Below are 18238 nucleotides of genomic sequence, written 5' to 3' on the forward strand. Positions count from 1 at the left end.
AACTATCTAAAGAAGATTTTGTCAGCCACATAGACAGTCAAAGTCTTTGAGAAACTATCATGATGGCCATAGCGTCATTCATATTGCTACCGTCTTAGAAGATTATATTTATGCGTAGGACCCCACTAAAAGGCACTGAGAGCCATCAGATACTATGAACGTTTAATTAATGGCAAAATTATTAAATGAGAGTTTGACTTACCATTTCTATTGATCGAGGCATGGAGAAGGCTGAGGAATGAGCTTTCTTTATTTTTTTTTTCTCAGCAAGCGGAGAAATATACCTCTGCAACACTGCCTCTGCTGGCCATTCAGTATAATCTGCAGATGGAAAAGTCCACTGTTAGTCAATTTTTAGAACTTGAATACTTCCAAACCAAATGCAACACTACCAAAAAAATGATTTATATAAAGAGTCAATTATTAGTACTATGGCGTGTCTAATATTGTGAAAATCCAAAGCTCACTAAAAAGTATATTCTCAATTTAGATTTCAACCTAGCAGACTTCTTTCAATCCTATGCCTCATTTGCTAGTACTCTCTACACAACTCGAGCACCTATATGAGGACTTGGATAGAAAGATCTCTTTGGCAGCCAAGAGATAACGTACCCTTCTCACAGGAAATATTTTAGGTTATGGTACACCATAGCAATTCAGTGATCTGATACGTTAAGGGAGGAAGGTTTATGCTACGGTTTGTGGGAATAAGAACAACTATGAATAACAGATTCTAACACCTTAATTTCAGCACATCCCTATCAGTTAACCTATAGAGAACAACCAGAATGTTATGATCAACCACTCCTTCAAACAAATGTATAAGTCTCAAATAATGGCCTAGTTCCTTTCATCTCACCACCTTAGTCTTCAGCTGGGCATCCTGTCTACATTGCTCCCTTTTCTATACGATGAGATATGTATCCTATTGCGTACTAGGCAACTGATTGGCCCTCATGTCAGATGACATCCTGCTGTAGCTTTGTGAAGTAATGGCACCACGTGACCAATCGCCCTGGGAGACGATTACACCGGAGGACCAGACATCAGCAATTACACACTAGGTAACTATCTGTGAATATGACTGCACAGCGAGTAGGAGTTGCAATGGGAAAGTACACTGCACCATTGAAAGCATTGGGCTCCTATTTAAAGAGGGCTAGAGTTAAAAGAATCAACTGATTGGCCCTCATGTCAGATGACATTCTGCTGTAGTTTTGGGATGTAAAGGCACCACTTGACCAATCGCCCTGGGTGACGATTACACCGGAGGACCAGACATCAGCAATTACACACTATTTAAGTATCTGGGAATATGACTGCACAGCAAGAAAGATGAGTAATGGGAAAGTACTCTGCACCATTGAAAGCATTGGGATCCTATTTAAAGAGGGATAGAGTTAGAACACAGTTTCTAAATAGCGGTCCATCTTGAGTATCAGAGTCCCACTCACAGAGAGAAGGGAAACCGGTTAAATAGCTTCCCTCCATCAGAAAGTAAGTCAATTGCTCTAACCTAAGACACCTCGTTCCAGCCTAAAAGATGGTAATTAACTCTGAGGACATATTGCCTGCAAAACTATCTAAAGAAGATTTTGTCAGCCACATAGACAGTCAAAGTCTTTGAGAAACTATCATGATGGCCATAGCGTCATTCATATTGCTACCGTCTTAGAAGATTATATTTATGCGTAAGACCCCACTAAAAGGCACTGAGAGCCATCAGATACTATGAACGTTTAATTAATGGCAAAATTATTAAATGAGAGTTTGACTTACCATATCTATTGATCGAGGCATGGAGAAGGCTGAGGAATGAGCTTTCTTTATTTTTTTTTTCTCAGCAAGCGGAGAAATATACCTCTGCAACACTGCCTCTGCTGGCCATTCAGTATAATCTGCAGATGGAAAAGTCCACTGTTAGTCAATTTTTAGAACTTGAATACTTCCAAACCAAATGCAACACTACCAAAAAAATGATTTCTATAAAGAGTCAATTATTAGTACTATGGCGTGTCTAATATTGTGAAAATCCAAAGCTCACTAAAAAGTATATTCTCAATTTAGATTTCAACCTAGCAGACTTCTTTCAATCCTATGCCTCATTTGCTAGTACTCTTTACACAACTCTAGCACCTATATGAGGACTTGGATAGAAAGATCTCTTTGGCAGCCAAGAGATAACGTACCTTTCTCACAGGAAATATTTTAGGTTATGGTACACCATAGCAATTCAGTGATCTGATACGTTAAGGGAGGAAGGTTTATGCTACGGTTTGTGGGAATAAGAACAACTATGAATAACAGATTCTAACACCTTAATTTCAGCACATCCCTATCAGTTAACCTATAGAGAACAACCAGAATGTTATGATCAACCACTCCTTCAAACAAATGTATAAGTCTCAAATAATGGCCTAGTTCCTTTCATCTCACCACCTTAGTCTTCAGCTGGGCATCCTGTCTACATTGCTCCCTTTTCTATACGATGAGATATGTATCCTATTGCGTACTAGGCAACTGATTGGCCCTCATGTCAGATGACATCCTGCTGTAGCTTTGTGAAGTAATGGCACCACGTGACCAATCGCCCTGGGAGACGATTACACCGGAGGACCAGACATCAGCAATTACACACTAGGTAACTATCTGTGAATATGACTGCACAGCGAGTAGGAGTTGCAATGGGAAAGTACACTGCACCATTGAAAGCATTGGGCTCCTATTTAAAGAGGGCTAGAGTTAAAAGAATCAACTGATTGGCCCTCATGTCAGATGACATTCTGCTGTAGTTTTGGGATGTAAAGGCACCACTTGACCAATCGCCCTGGGTGACGATTACACCGGAGGACCAGACATCAGCAATTACACACTATTTAAGTATCTGGGAATATGACTGCACAGCAAGAAGGATGAGTAATGGGAAAGTACTCTGCACCATTGAAAGCATTGGGATCCTATTTAAAGAGGGATAGAGTTAGAACACAGTTTCTAAATAGCGGTCCATCTTGAGTATCAGAGTCCCACTCACAGAGAGCAGGGAAACCGGTTAAATAGCTTCCCTCCATCAGAAAGTAAGTCAATTGCTCTAACCTAAGACACCTCGTTCCAGCCTAAAAGATGGTAATTAACTCTGAGGACATATTGCCTGCAAAACTATCTAAAGAAGATTTTGTCAGCCACATAGACAGTCAAAGTCTTTGAGAAACTATCATGATGGCCATAGCGTCATTCATATTGCTACCGTCTTAGAAGATTATATTTATGCGTAAGACCCCACTAAAAGGCACTGAGAGCCATCAGATACTATGAACGTTTAATTAATGGCAAAATTATTAAATGAGAGTTTGACTTACCATATCTATTGATCGAGGCATGGAGAAGGCTGAGGAATGAGCTTTCTTTATTTTTTTTTTCTCAGCAAGCGGAGAAATATACCTCTGCAACACTGCCTCTGCTGGCCATTCAGTATAATCTGCAGATGGAAAAGTCCACTGTTAGTCAATTTTTAGAACTTGAATACTTCCAAACCAAATGCAACACTACCAAAAAAATGATTTCTATAAAGAGTCAATTATTAGTACTATGGCGTGTCTAATATTGTGAAAATCCAAAGCTCACTAAAAAGTATATTCTCAATTTAGATTTCAACCTAGCAGACTTCTTTCAATCCTATGCCTCATTTGCTAGTACTCTTTACACAACTCTAGCACCTATATGAGGACTTGGATAGAAAGATCTCTTTGGCAGCCAAGAGATAACGTACCTTTCTCACAGGAAATATTTTAGGTTATGGTACACCATAGCAATTCAGTGATCTGATACGTTAAGGGAGGAAGGTTTATGCTACGGTTTGTGGGAATAAGAACAACTATGAATAACAGATTCTAACACCTTAATTTCAGCACATCCCTATCAGTTAACCTATAGAGAACAACCAGAATGTTATGATCAAACCACTCCTTCAAACAAATGTATAAGTCTCAAATAATGGCCTAGTTCCTTTCATCTCACCACCTTAGTCTTCAGCTGGGCATCCTGTCTACATTGCTCCCTTTTCTATACGATGAGACATGTATACTATTGCGTACTAGGCAACCGATTGGCCCTCATGTCAGATGACATCCTGCTGTAGCTTTGTGAAGTAATGGCACCACGTGACCAATCGCCCTCGGAGACAATTACACCGGAGGAACAGACATCAGCAATTACACACTAGGTAACTATCTGTGAATATGACTGCACAGCGAGTAGGAGTTGCAATGGGAAAGTACACTGCACCATTGAAAGCATTGGGCTCCTATTTAAAGAGGGCTAGAGTTAGAAGAAGCAACTGATTGGCCCTCATGTCAGATGACATTCTGCTGTTGTTTTGGAATGTAATGGCACCATTTGACCAATCGCCCTGGGTTACGATTACACCGGAGGACCAGACATCAGCAATTACACACTATTTGAGTATCTGGGAATATGACTGCACAGCAAGTAGGATGTGTAATGGGAAAATACTCTGCACCATTGAAAGCCTTGGGATCCTATTTAAAGAGGGATAGAGTTAGAACACAGTTTCTAAATAGCGGTCCATCTTGAGTATCAGAGTCCCACTCACAGAGAGCAGGGAAACAGGTTAAATAGCTTCCCTCCATCAGAAAGTAAGTCAATTGCTCTAACCTAAGACACCTCGTTCCAGCCTAAAAGATGGTAATTAACTCTGAGGACATATTGCCTGCAAAACTATCTAAAGAAGATTTTGTCAGCCACATAGACAGTCAAAGTCTTTGAGAAACTATCATGATGGCCATAGCGTCATTCATATTGCTACCGTCTTAGAAGATTATATTTATGCGTAAGACCCCACTAAAAGGCACTGAGAGCCATCAGATACTATGAACGTTTAATTAATGGCAAAATTATTAAATGAGAGTTTGACTTACCATATCTATTGATCGAGGCATGGAGAAGGCTGAGGAATGAGCTTTCTTTATTTTTTTTTTCTCAGCAAGCGGAGAAATATACCTCTGCAACACTGCCTCTGCTGGCCATTCAGTATAATCTGCAGATGGAAAAGTCCACTGTTAGTCAATTTTTAGAACTTGAATACTTCCAAACCAAATGCAACACTACCAAAAAAATGATTTCTATAAAGAGTCAATTATTAGTACTATGGCGTGTCTAATATTGTGAAAATCCAAAGCTCACTAAAAAGTATATTCTCAATTTAGATTTCAACCTAGCAGACTTCTTTCAATCCTATGCCTCATTTGCTAGTACTCTTTACACAACTCTAGTACCTATATGAGGACTTGGATAGAAAGATCTCTTTGGCAGCCAAGAGATAACGTACCCTTCTCACAGGAAATCTTTTAGGTTATGGTACACCATAGCAATTCAGTGATCTGATACGTTAAGGGAGGAAGGTTTATGCTACGGTTTGTGGGAATAAGAACAACTATGAATAACAGATTCTAACACCTTAATTTCAGCACATCCCTATCAGTTAACCTATAGAGAACAACCAGAATGTTATGATCAACCACTCCTTCAAACAAATGTATAAGTCTCAAATAATGGCCTAGTTCCTTTCATCTCACCACCTTAGTCTTCAGCTGGGCATCCTGTCTACATTGCTCCCTTTTCTATACGATGAGATATGTATCCTATTGCGTACTAGGCAACTGATTGGCCCTCATGTCAGATGACATCCTGCTGTAGCTTTGTGAAGTAATGGCACCACGTGACCAATCGCCCTGGGAGACGATTACACCGGAGGACCAGACATCAGCAATTACACACTAGGTAACTATCTGTGAATATGACTGCACAGCGAGTAGGAGTTGCAATGGGAAAGTACACTGCACCATTGAAAGCATTGGGCTCCTATTTAAAGAGGGCTAGAGTTAAAAGAATCAACTGATTGGCCCTCATGTCAGATGACATTCTGCTGTAGTTTTGGGATGTAAAGGCACCACTTGACCAATCGCCCTGGGTGACGATTACACCAGAGGACCAGACATCAGCAATTACACACTATTTAAGTATCTGGGAATATGACTGCACAGCAAGTAGGAGGTGTAATGGGAAAGTACACTGCACCATTGAAAGCATTGGTCTCCTATTTAAAGAGGGCTAGAGTTAGAAGAATCAACTGATTGGCCCTCATGTCAGATGACATTCTGCTGTAGTTTTGGGATGTAAAGGCACCACTTGACCAATCGCCCTGGGTGACGATTACACCGGAGGACCAGACATCAGCAATTACACACTATTTGAGTATCTGGGAATATGACTGCACAGCAAGTAGGATGTGTAATGGGAAAATACTCTGCACCATTGAAAGCCTTGGGATCCTATTTAAAGAGGGATAGAGTTAGAACACAGTTTCTAAATAGCGGTCCATCTTGAGTATCAGAGTCCCACTCACAGAGAGCAGGGAAACCGGTTAAATAGCTTCCCTCCATCAGAAAGTAAGTCAATTGCTCTAACCTAAGACACCTCGTTCCAGCCTAAAAGATGGTAATTAACTCTGAGGACATATTGCCTGCAAAACTATCTAAAGAAGATTTTGTCAGCCACATAGACAGTCAAAGTCTTTGAGAAACTATCATGATGGCCATAGCGTCATTCATATTGCTACCGTCTTAGAAGATTATATTTATGCGTAGGACCCCACTAAAAGGCACTGAGAGCCATCAGATACTATGAACGTTTAATTAATGGCAAAATTATTAAATGAGAGTTTGACTTACCATTTCTATTGATCGAGGCATGGAGAAGGCTGAGGAATGAGCTTTCTTTATTTTTTTTTTCTCAGCAAGCGGAGAAATATACCTCTGCAACACTGCCTCTGCTGGCCATTCAGTATAATCTGCAGATGGAAAAGTCCACTGTTAGTCAATTTTTAGAACTTGAATACTTCCAAACCAAATGCAACACTACCAAAAAAATGATTTATATAAAGAGTCAATTATTAGTACTATGGCGTGTCTAATATTGTGAAAATCCAAAGCTCACTAAAAAGTATATTCTCAATTTAGATTTCAACCTAGCAGACTTCTTTCAATCCTATGCCTCATTTGCTAGTACTCTCTACACAACTCGAGCACCTATATGAGGACTTGGATAGAAAGATCTCTTTGGCAGCCAAGAGATAACGTACCCTTCTCACAGGAAATATTTTAGGTTATGGTACACCATAGCAATTCAGTGATCTGATACGTTAAGGGAGGAAGGTTTATGCTACGGTTTGTGGGAATAAGAACAACTATGAATAACAGATTCTAACACCTTAATTTCAGCACATCCCTATCAGTTAACCTATAGAGAACAACCAGAATGTTATGATCAACCACTCCTTCAAACAAATGTATAAGTCTCAAATAATGGCCTAGTTCCTTTCATCTCACCACCTTAGTCTTCAGCTGGGCATCCTGTCTACATTGCTCCCTTTTCTATACGATGAGATATGTATCCTATTGCGTACTAGGCAACTGATTGGCCCTCATGTCAGATGACATCCTGCTGTAGCTTTGTGAAGTAATGGCACCACGTGACCAATCGCCCTGGGAGACGATTACACCGGAGGACCAGACATCAGCAATTACACACTAGGTAACTATCTGTGAATATGACTGCACAGCGAGTAGGAGTTGCAATGGGAAAGTACACTGCACCATTGAAAGCATTGGGCTCCTATTTAAAGAGGGCTAGAGTTAAAAGAATCAACTGATTGGCCCTCATGTCAGATGACATTCTGCTGTAGTTTTGGGATGTAAAGGCACCACTTGACCAATCGCCCTGGGTGACGATTACACCGGAGGACCAGACATCAGCAATTACACACTATTTAAGTATCTGGGAATATGACTGCACAGCAAGAAGGATGAGTAATGGGAAAGTACTCTGCACCATTGAAAGCATTGGGATCCTATTTAAAGAGGGATAGAGTTAGAACACAGTTTCTAAATAGCGGTCCATCTTGAGTATCAGAGTCCCACTCACAGAGAGAAGGGAAACCGGTTAAATAGCTTCCCTCCATCAGAAAGTAAGTCAATTGCTCTAACCTAAGACACCTCGTTCCAGCCTAAAAGATGGTAATTAACTCTGAGGACATATTGCCTGCAAAACTATCTAAAGAAGATTTTGTCAGCCACATAGACAGTCAAAGTCTTTGAGAAACTATCATGATGGCCATAGCGTCATTCATATTGCTACCGTCTTAGAAGATTATATTTATGCGTAAGACCCCACTAAAAGGCACTGAGAGCCATCAGATACTATGAACGTTTAATTAATGGCAAAATTATTAAATGAGAGTTTGACTTACCATATCTATTGATCGAGGCATGGAGAAGGCTGAGGAATGAGCTTTCTTTATTTTTTTTTTCTCAGCAAGCGGAGAAATATACCTCTGCAACACTGCCTCTGCTGGCCATTCAGTATAATCTGCAGATGGAAAAGTCCACTGTTAGTCAATTTTTAGAACTTGAATACTTCCAAACCAAATGCAACACTACCAAAAAAATGATTTCTATAAAGAGTCAATTATTAGTACTATGGCGTGTCTAATATTGTGAAAATCCAAAGCTCACTAAAAAGTATATTCTCAATTTAGATTTCAACCTAGCAGACTTCTTTCAATCCTATGCCTCATTTGCTAGTACTCTTTACACAACTCTAGCACCTATATGAGGACTTGGATAGAAAGATCTCTTTGGCAGCCAAGAGATAACGTACCTTTCTCACAGGAAATATTTTAGGTTATGGTACACCATAGCAATTCAGTGATCTGATACGTTAAGGGAGGAAGGTTTATGCTACGGTTTGTGGGAATAAGAACAACTATGAATAACAGATTCTAACACCTTAATTTCAGCACATCCCTATCAGTTAACCTATAGAGAACAACCAGAATGTTATGATCAACCACTCCTTCAAACAAATGTATAAGTCTCAAATAATGGCCTAGTTCCTTTCATCTCACCACCTTAGTCTTCAGCTGGGCATCCTGTCTACATTGCTCCCTTTTCTATACGATGAGATATGTATCCTATTGCGTACTAGGCAACTGATTGGCCCTCATGTCAGATGACATCCTGCTGTAGCTTTGTGAAGTAATGGCACCACGTGACCAATCGCCCTGGGAGACGATTACACCGGAGGACCAGACATCAGCAATTACACACTAGGTAACTATCTGTGAATATGACTGCACAGCGAGTAGGAGTTGCAATGGGAAAGTACACTGCACCATTGAAAGCATTGGGCTCCTATTTAAAGAGGGCTAGAGTTAAAAGAATCAACTGATTGGCCCTCATGTCAGATGACATTCTGCTGTAGTTTTGGGATGTAAAGGCACCACTTGACCAATCGCCCTGGGTGACGATTACACCGGAGGACCAGACATCAGCAATTACACACTATTTAAGTATCTGGGAATATGACTGCACAGCAAGAAGGATGAGTAATGGGAAAGTACTCTGCACCATTGAAAGCATTGGGATCCTATTTAAAGAGGGTTAGAGTTAGAACACAGTTTCTAAATAGCGGTCCATCTTGAGTATCAGAGTCCCACTCACAGAGAGCAGGGAAACCGGTTAAATAGCTTCCCTCCATCAGAAAGTAAGTCAATTGCTCTAACCTAAGACACCTCGTTCCAGCCTAAAAGATGGTAATTAACTCTGAGGACATATTGCCTGCAAAACTATCTAAAGAAGATTTTGTCAGCCACATAGACAGTCAAAGTCTTTGAGAAACTATCATGATGGCCATAGCGTCATTCATATTGCTACCGTCTTAGAAGATTATATTTATGCGTAAGACCCCACTAAAAGGCACTGAGAGCCATCAGATACTATGAACGTTTAATTAATGGCAAAATTATTAAATGAGAGTTTGACTTACCATATCTATTGATCGAGGCATGGAGAAGGCTGAGGAATGAGCTTTCTTTATTTTTTTTTTTTCAGCAAGCGGAGAAATATACCTCTGCAACACTGCCTCTGCTGGCCATTCAGTATAATCTGCAGATGGAAAAGTCCACTGTTAGTCAATTTTTAGAACTTGAATACTTCCAAACCAAATGCAACACTACCAAAAAAATGATTTCTATAAAGAGTCAATTATTAGTACTATGGCGTGTCTAATATTGTGAAAATCCAAAGCTCACTAAAAAGTATATTCTCAATTTAGATTTCAACCTAGCAGACTTCTTTCAATCCTATGCCTCATTTGCTAGTACTCTTTACACAACTCTAGCACCTATATGAGGACTTGGATAGAAAGATCTCTTTGGCAGCCAAGAGATAACGTACCCTTCTCACAGGAAATATTTTAGGTTATGGTACACCATAGCAATTCAGTGATCTGATACGTTAAGGGAGGAAGGTTTATGCTACGGTTTGTGGGAATAAGAACAACTATGAATAACAGATTCTAACACCTTAATTTCAGCACATCCCTATCAGTTAACCTATAGAGAACAACCAGAATGTTATGATCAACCACTCCTTCAAACAAATGTATAAGTCTCAAATAATGGCCTAGTTCCTTTCATCTCACCACCTTAGTCTTCAGCTGGGCATCCTGTCTACATTGCTCCCTTTTCTATACGATGAGATATGTATCCTATTGCGTACTAGGCAACTGATTGGCCCTCATGTCAGATGACATCCTGCTGTAGCTTTGTGAAGTAATGGCACCACGTGACCAATCGCCCTGGGAGACGATTACACCGGAGGACCAGACATCAGCAATTACACACTAGGTAACTATCTGTGAATATGACTGCACAGCGAGTAGGAGTTGCAATGGGAAAGTACACTGCACCATTGAAAGCATTGGGCTCCTATTTAAAGAGGGCTAGAGTTAAAAGAATCAACTGATTGGCCCTCATGTCAGATGACATTCTGCTGTAGTTTTGGGATGTAAAGGCACCACTTGACCAATCGCCCTGGGTGACGATTACACCGGAGGACCAGACATCAGCAATTACACACTATTTAAGTATCTGGGAATATGACTGCACAGCAAGAAGGATGAGTAATGGGAAAGTACTCTGCACCATTGAAAGCATTGGGATCCTATTTAAAGAGGGATAGAGTTAGAACACAGTTTCTAAATAGCGGTCCATCTTGAGTATCAGAGTCCCACTCACAGAGAGAAGGGAAACCGGTTAAATAGCTTCCCTCCATCAGAAAGTAAGTCAATTGCTCTAACCTAAGACACCTCGTTCCAGCCTAAAAGATGGTAATTAACTCTGAGGACATATTGCCTGCAAAACTATCTAAAGAAGATTTTGTCAGCCACATAGACAGTCAAAGTCTTTGAGAAACTATCATGATGGCCATAGCGTCATTCATATTGCTACCGTCTTAGAAGATTATATTTATGCGTAAGACCCCACTAAAAGGCACTGAGAGCCATCAGATACTATGAACGTTTAATTAATGGCAAAATTATTAAATGAGAGTTTGACTTACCATATCTATTGATCGAGGCATGGAGAAGGCTGAGGAATGAGCTTTCTTTATTTTTTTTTTCTCAGCAAGCGGAGAAATATACCTCTGCAACACTGCCTCTGCTGGCCATTCAGTATAATCTGCAGATGGAAAAGTCCACTGTTAGTCAATTTTTAGAACTTGAATACTTCCAAACCAAATGCAACACTACCAAAAAAATGATTTCTATAAAGAGTCAATTATTAGTACTATGGCGTGTCTAATATTGTGAAAATCCAAAGCTCACTAAAAAGTATATTCTCAATTTAGATTTCAACCTAGCAGACTTCTTTCAATCCTATGCCTCATTTGCTAGTACTCTTTACACAACTCTAGCACCTATATGAGGACTTGGATAGAAAGATCTCTTTGGCAGCCAAGAGATAACGTACCTTTCTCACAGGAAATATTTTAGGTTATGGTACACCATAGCAATTCAGTGATCTGATACGTTAAGGGAGGAAGGTTTATGCTACGGTTTGTGGGAATAAGAACAACTATGAATAACAGATTCTAACACCTTAATTTCAGCACATCCCTATCAGTTAACCTATAGAGAACAACCAGAATGTTATGATCAACCACTCCTTCAAACAAATGTATAAGTCTCAAATAATGGCCTAGTTCCTTTCATCTCACCACCTTAGTCTTCAGCTGGGCATCCTGTCTACATTGCTCCCTTTTCTATACGATGAGATATGTATCCTATTGCGTACTAGGCAACTGATTGGCCCTCATGTCAGATGACATCCTGCTGTAGCTTTGTGAAGTAATGGCACCACGTGACCAATCGCCCTGGGAGACGATTACACCGGAGGACCAGACATCAGCAATTACACACTAGGTAACTATCTGTGAATATGACTGCACAGCGAGTAGGAGTTGCAATGGGAAAGTACACTGCACCATTGAAAGCATTGGGCTCCTATTTAAAGAGGGCTAGAGTTAAAAGAATCAACTGATTGGCCCTCATGTCAGATGACATTCTGCTGTAGTTTTGGGATGTAAAGGCACCACTTGACCAATCGCCCTGGGTGACGATTACACCGGAGGACCAGACATCAGCAATTACACACTATTTAAGTATCTGGGAATATGACTGCACAGCAAGAAGGATGAGTAATGGGAAAGTACTCTGCACCATTGAAAGCATTGGGATCCTATTTAAAGAGGGTTAGAGTTAGAACACAGTTTCTAAATAGCGGTCCATCTTGAGTATCAGAGTCCCACTCACAGAGAGCAGGGAAACCGGTTAAATAGCTTCCCTCCATCAGAAAGTAAGTCAATTGCTCTAACCTAAGACACCTCGTTCCAGCCTAAAAGATGGTAATTAACTCTGAGGACATATTGCCTGCAAAACTATCTAAAGAAGATTTTGTCAGCCACATAGACAGTCAAAGTCTTTGAGAAACTATCATGATGGCCATAGCGTCATTCATATTGCTACCGTCTTAGAAGATTATATTTATGCGTAAGACCCCACTAAAAGGCACTGAGAGCCATCAGATACTATGAACGTTTAATTAATGGCAAAATTATTAAATGAGAGTTTGACTTACCATATCTATTGATCGAGGCATGGAGAAGGCTGAGGAATGAGCTTTCTTTATTTTTTTTTTTTCAGCAAGCGGAGAAATATACCTCTGCAACACTGCCTCTGCTGGCCATTCAGTATAATCTGCAGATGGAAAAGTCCACTGTTAGTCAATTTTTAGAACTTGAATACTTCCAAACCAAATGCAACACTACCAAAAAAATGATTTCTATAAAGAGTCAATTATTAGTACTATGGCGTGTCTAATATTGTGAAAATCCAAAGCTCACTAAAAAGTATATTCTCAATTTAGATTTCAACCTAGCAGACTTCTTTCAATCCTATGCCTCATTTGCTAGTACTCTTTACACAACTCTAGCACCTATATGAGGACTTGGATAGAAAGATCTCTTTGGCAGCCAAGAGATAACGTACCTTTCTCACAGGAAATATTTTAGGTTATGGTACACCATAGCAATTCAGTGATCTGATACGTTAAGGGAGGAAGGTTTATGCTACGGTTTGTGGGAATAAGAACAACTATGAATAACAGATTCTAACACCTTAATTTCAGCACATCCCTATCAGTTAACCTATAGAGAACAACCAGAATGTTATGATCAACCACTCCTTCAAACAAATGTATAAGTCTCAAATAATGGCCTAGTTCCTTTCATCTCACCACCTTAGTCTTCAGCTGGGCATCCTGTCTACATTGCTCCCTTTTCTATACGATGAGATATGTATCCTATTGCGTACTAGGCAACTGATTGGCCCTCATGTCAGATGACATCCTGCTGTAGCTTTGTGAAGTAATGGCACCACGTGACCAATCGCCCTGGGAGACGATTACACCGGAGGACCAGACATCAGCAATTACACACTAGGTAACTATCTGTGAATATGACTGCACAGCGAGTAGGAGTTGCAATGGGAAAGTACACTGCACCATTGAAAGCATTGGGCTCCTATTTAAAGAGGGCTAGAGTTAAAAGAATCAACTGATTGGCCCTCATGTCAGATGACATTCTGCTGTAGTTTTGGGATGTAAAGGCACCACTTGACCAATCGCCCTGGGTGACGATTACACCGGAGGACCAGACATCAGCAATTACACACTATTTAAGTATCTGGGAATATGACTGCACAGCAAGAAGGATGAGTAATGGGAAAGTACTCTGCACCATTGAAAGCATTGGGATCCTATTTAAAGAGGGTTAGAGTTAGAACACAGTTTCTAAATAGCGGTCCATCTTGAGTATCAGAGTCCCACTCACAGAGAGCAGGGAAACCGGTTAAATAGCTTCCCTCCATCAGAAAGTAAGTCAATTGCTCTAACCTAAGACACCTCGTTCCAGCCTAAAAGATGGTAATTAACTCTGAGGACATATTGCCTGCAAAACTATCTAAAGAAGATTTTGTCAGCCACATAGACAGTCAAAGTCTTTGAGAAACTATCATGATGGCCATAGCGTCATTCATATTGCTACCGTCTTAGAAGATTATATTTATGCGTAAGACCCCACTAAAAGGCACTGAGAGCCATCAGATACTATGAACGTTTAATTAATGGCAAAATTATTAAATGAGAGTTTGACTTACCATATCTATTGATCGAGGCATGGAGAAGGCTGAGGAATGAGCTTTCTTTATTTTTTTTTTCTCAGCAAGCGGAGAAATATACCTCTGCAACACTGCCTCTGCTGGCCATTCAGTATAATCTGCAGATGGAAAAGTCCACTGTTAGTCAATTTTTAGAACTTGAATACTTCCAAACCAAATGCAACACTACCAAAAAAATGATTTCTATAAAGAGTCAATTATTAGTACTATGGCGTGTCTAATATTGTGAAAATCCAAAGCTCACTAAAAAGTATATTCTCAATTTAGATTTCAACCTAGCAGACTTCTTTCAATCCTATGCCTCATTTGCTAGTACTCTTTACACAACTCTAGCACCTATATGAGGACTTGGATAGAAAGATCTCTTTGGCAGCCAAGAGATAACGTACCTTTCTCACAGGAAATATTTTAGGTTATGGTACACCATAGCAATTCAGTGATCTGATACGTTAAGGGAGGAAGGTTTATGCTACGGTTTGTGGGAATAAGAACAACTATGAATAACAGATTCTAACACCTTAATTTCAGCACATCCCTATCAGTTAACCTATAGAGAACAACCAGAATGTTATGATCAAACCACTCCTTCAAACAAATGTATAAGTCTCAAATAATGGCCTAGTTCCTTTCATCTCACCACCTTAGTCTTCAGCTGGGCATCCTGTCTACATTGCTCCCTTTTCTATACGATGAGACATGTATACTATTGCGTACTAGGCAACCGATTGGCCCTCATGTCAGATGACATCCTGCTGTAGCTTTGTGAAGTAATGGCACCACGTGACCAATCGCCCTCGGAGACAATTACACCGGAGGAACAGACATCAGCAATTACACACTAGGTAACTATCTGTGAATATGACTGCACAGCGAGTAGGAGTTGCAATGGGAAAGTACACTGCACCATTGAAAGCATTGGGCTCCTATTTAAAGAGGGCTAGAGTTAGAAGAAGCAACTGATTGGCCCTCATGTCAGATGACATTCTGCTGTTGTTTTGGAATGTAATGGCACCATTTGACCAATCGCCCTGGGTTACGATTACACCGGAGGACCAGACATCAGCAATTACACACTATTTGAGTATCTGGGAATATGACTGCACAGCAAGTAGGATGTGTAATGGGAAAATACTCTGCACCATTGAAAGCCTTGGGATCCTATTTAAAGAGGGATAGAGTTAGAACACAGTTTCTAAATAGCGGTCCATCTTGAGTATCAGAGTCCCACTCACAGAGAGCAGGGAAACAGGTTAAATAGCTTCCCTCCATCAGAAAGTAAGTCAATTGCTCTAACCTAAGACACCTCGTTCCAGCCTAAAAGATGGTAATTAACTCTGAGGACATATTGCCTGCAAAACTATCTAAAGAAGATTTTGTCAGCCACATAGACAGTCAAAGTCTTTGAGAAACTATCATGATGGCCATAGCGTCATTCATATTGCTACCGTCTTAGAAGATTATATTTATGCGTAAGACCCCACTAAAAGGCACTGAGAGCCATCAGATACTATGAACGTTTAATTAATGGCAAAATTATTAAATGAGAGTTTGACTTACCATATCTATTGATCGAGGCATGGAGAAGGCTGAGGAATGAGCTTTCTTTATTTTTTTTTTCTCAGCAAGCGGAGAAATATACCTCTGCAACACTGCCTCTGCTGGCCATTCAGTATAATCTGCAGATGGAAAAGTCCACTGTTAGTCAATTTTTAGAACTTGAATACTTCCAAACCAAATGCAACACTACCAAAAAAATGATTTCTATAAAGAGTCAATTATTAGTACTATGGCGTGTCTAATATTGTGAAAATCCAAAGCTCACTAAAAAGTATATTCTCAATTTAGATTTCAACCTAGCAGACTTCTTTCAATCCTATGCCTCATTTGCTAGTACTCTTTACACAACTCTAGTACCTATATGAGGACTTGGATAGAAAGATCTCTTTGGCAGCCAAGAGATAACGTACCCTTCTCACAGGAAATCTTTTAGGTTATGGTACACCATAGCAATTCAGTGATCTGATACGTTAAGGGAGGAAGGTTTATGCTACGGTTTGTGGGAATAAGAACAACTATGAATAACAGATTCTAACACCTTAATTTCAGCACATCCCTATCAGTTAACCTATAGAGAACAACCAGAATGTTATGATCAACCACTCCTTCAAACAAATGTATAAGTCTCAAATAATGGCCTAGTTCCTTTCATCTCACCACCTTAGTCTTCAGCTGGGCATCCTGTCTACATTGCTCCCTTTTCTATACGATGAGATATGTATCCTATTGCGTACTAGGCAACTGATTGGCCCTCATGTCAGATGACATCCTGCTGTAGCTTTGTGAAGTAATGGCACCACGTGACCAATCGCCCTGGGAGACGATTACACCGGAGGACCAGACATCAGCAATTACACACTAGGTAACTATCTGTGAATATGACTGCACAGCGAGTAGGAGTTGCAATGGGAAAGTACACTGCACCATTGAAAGCATTGGGCTCCTATTTAAAGAGGGCTAGAGTTAAAAGAATCAACTGATTGGCCCTCATGTCAGATGACATTCTGCTGTAGTTTTGGGATGTAAAGGCACCACTTGACCAATCGCCCTGGGTGACGATTACACCAGAGGACCAGACATCAGCAATTACACACTATTTAAGTATCTGGGAATATGACTGCACAGCAAGTAGGAGGTGTAATGGGAAAGTACACTGCACCATTGAAAGCATTGGTCTCCTATTTAAAGAGGGCTAGAGTTAGAAGAATCAACTGATTGGCCCTCATGTCAGATGACATTCTGCTGTAGTTTTGGGATGTAAAGGCACCACTTGACCAATCGCCCTGGGTGACGATTACACCGGAGGACCAGACATCAGCAATTACACACTATTTAAGTATCTGGGAATATGACTGCACAGCAAGTAGGATGAGTAATGGGAAAGTACTCTGCACCATTGAAAGCATTAGGATCCTATTTAAAGAGGGATAGAGTTAGAACACAGTTTCTAAATAGCGGTCCATCTTGAGTATCAGAGTCCCACTCACAGAGAGCAGGGAAACCGGTTAAATAGCTTCCCTCCATCAGAAAGTAAGTCAATTGCTCTAACCTAAGAGACCTCGTTCCAGCCTAAAAGATGGTAATTAACTCTGAGGACATATTGCCTGCAAAACTATCTAAAGAAGATTTTGTCAGCCACATAGACAGTCAAAGTCTTTGAGAAACTATCAGGATGGCCATAGCGTCATTCATATTGCTACCGTCTTAGAAGATTATATTTATGCGTAAGACCCCACTAAAAGGCACTGAGAGCCATCAGATACTATGAACGTTTAATTAATGGCAAAATGATTAAATGAGAGTTTGACTTACCATATCTATTGATCGAGGCATGGAGAAGGCTGAGGAATGAGCTTTCTTTATTTTTTTTTTCTCAGCAAGCGGGGAAATATACCTCTGCAACACTGCCTCTGCTGGTCATTCAGTATACTCTGCAGATGAAAAGGTCCACTGTTAGTCAATTTTTAGAACTTGAATATTTCCAAACCAAATGCAACACTACCAAAAAATGATTTCTATAAAGAGTCAA

Source organism: Lissotriton vulgaris, unplaced genomic scaffold (assembly GCF_964263255.1).
Source record: "Lissotriton vulgaris unplaced genomic scaffold, aLisVul1.2 SCAFFOLD_436, whole genome shotgun sequence".
In the NCBI taxonomy this organism is placed as follows: domain Eukaryota; kingdom Metazoa; phylum Chordata; class Amphibia; order Caudata; family Salamandridae; genus Lissotriton; species Lissotriton vulgaris.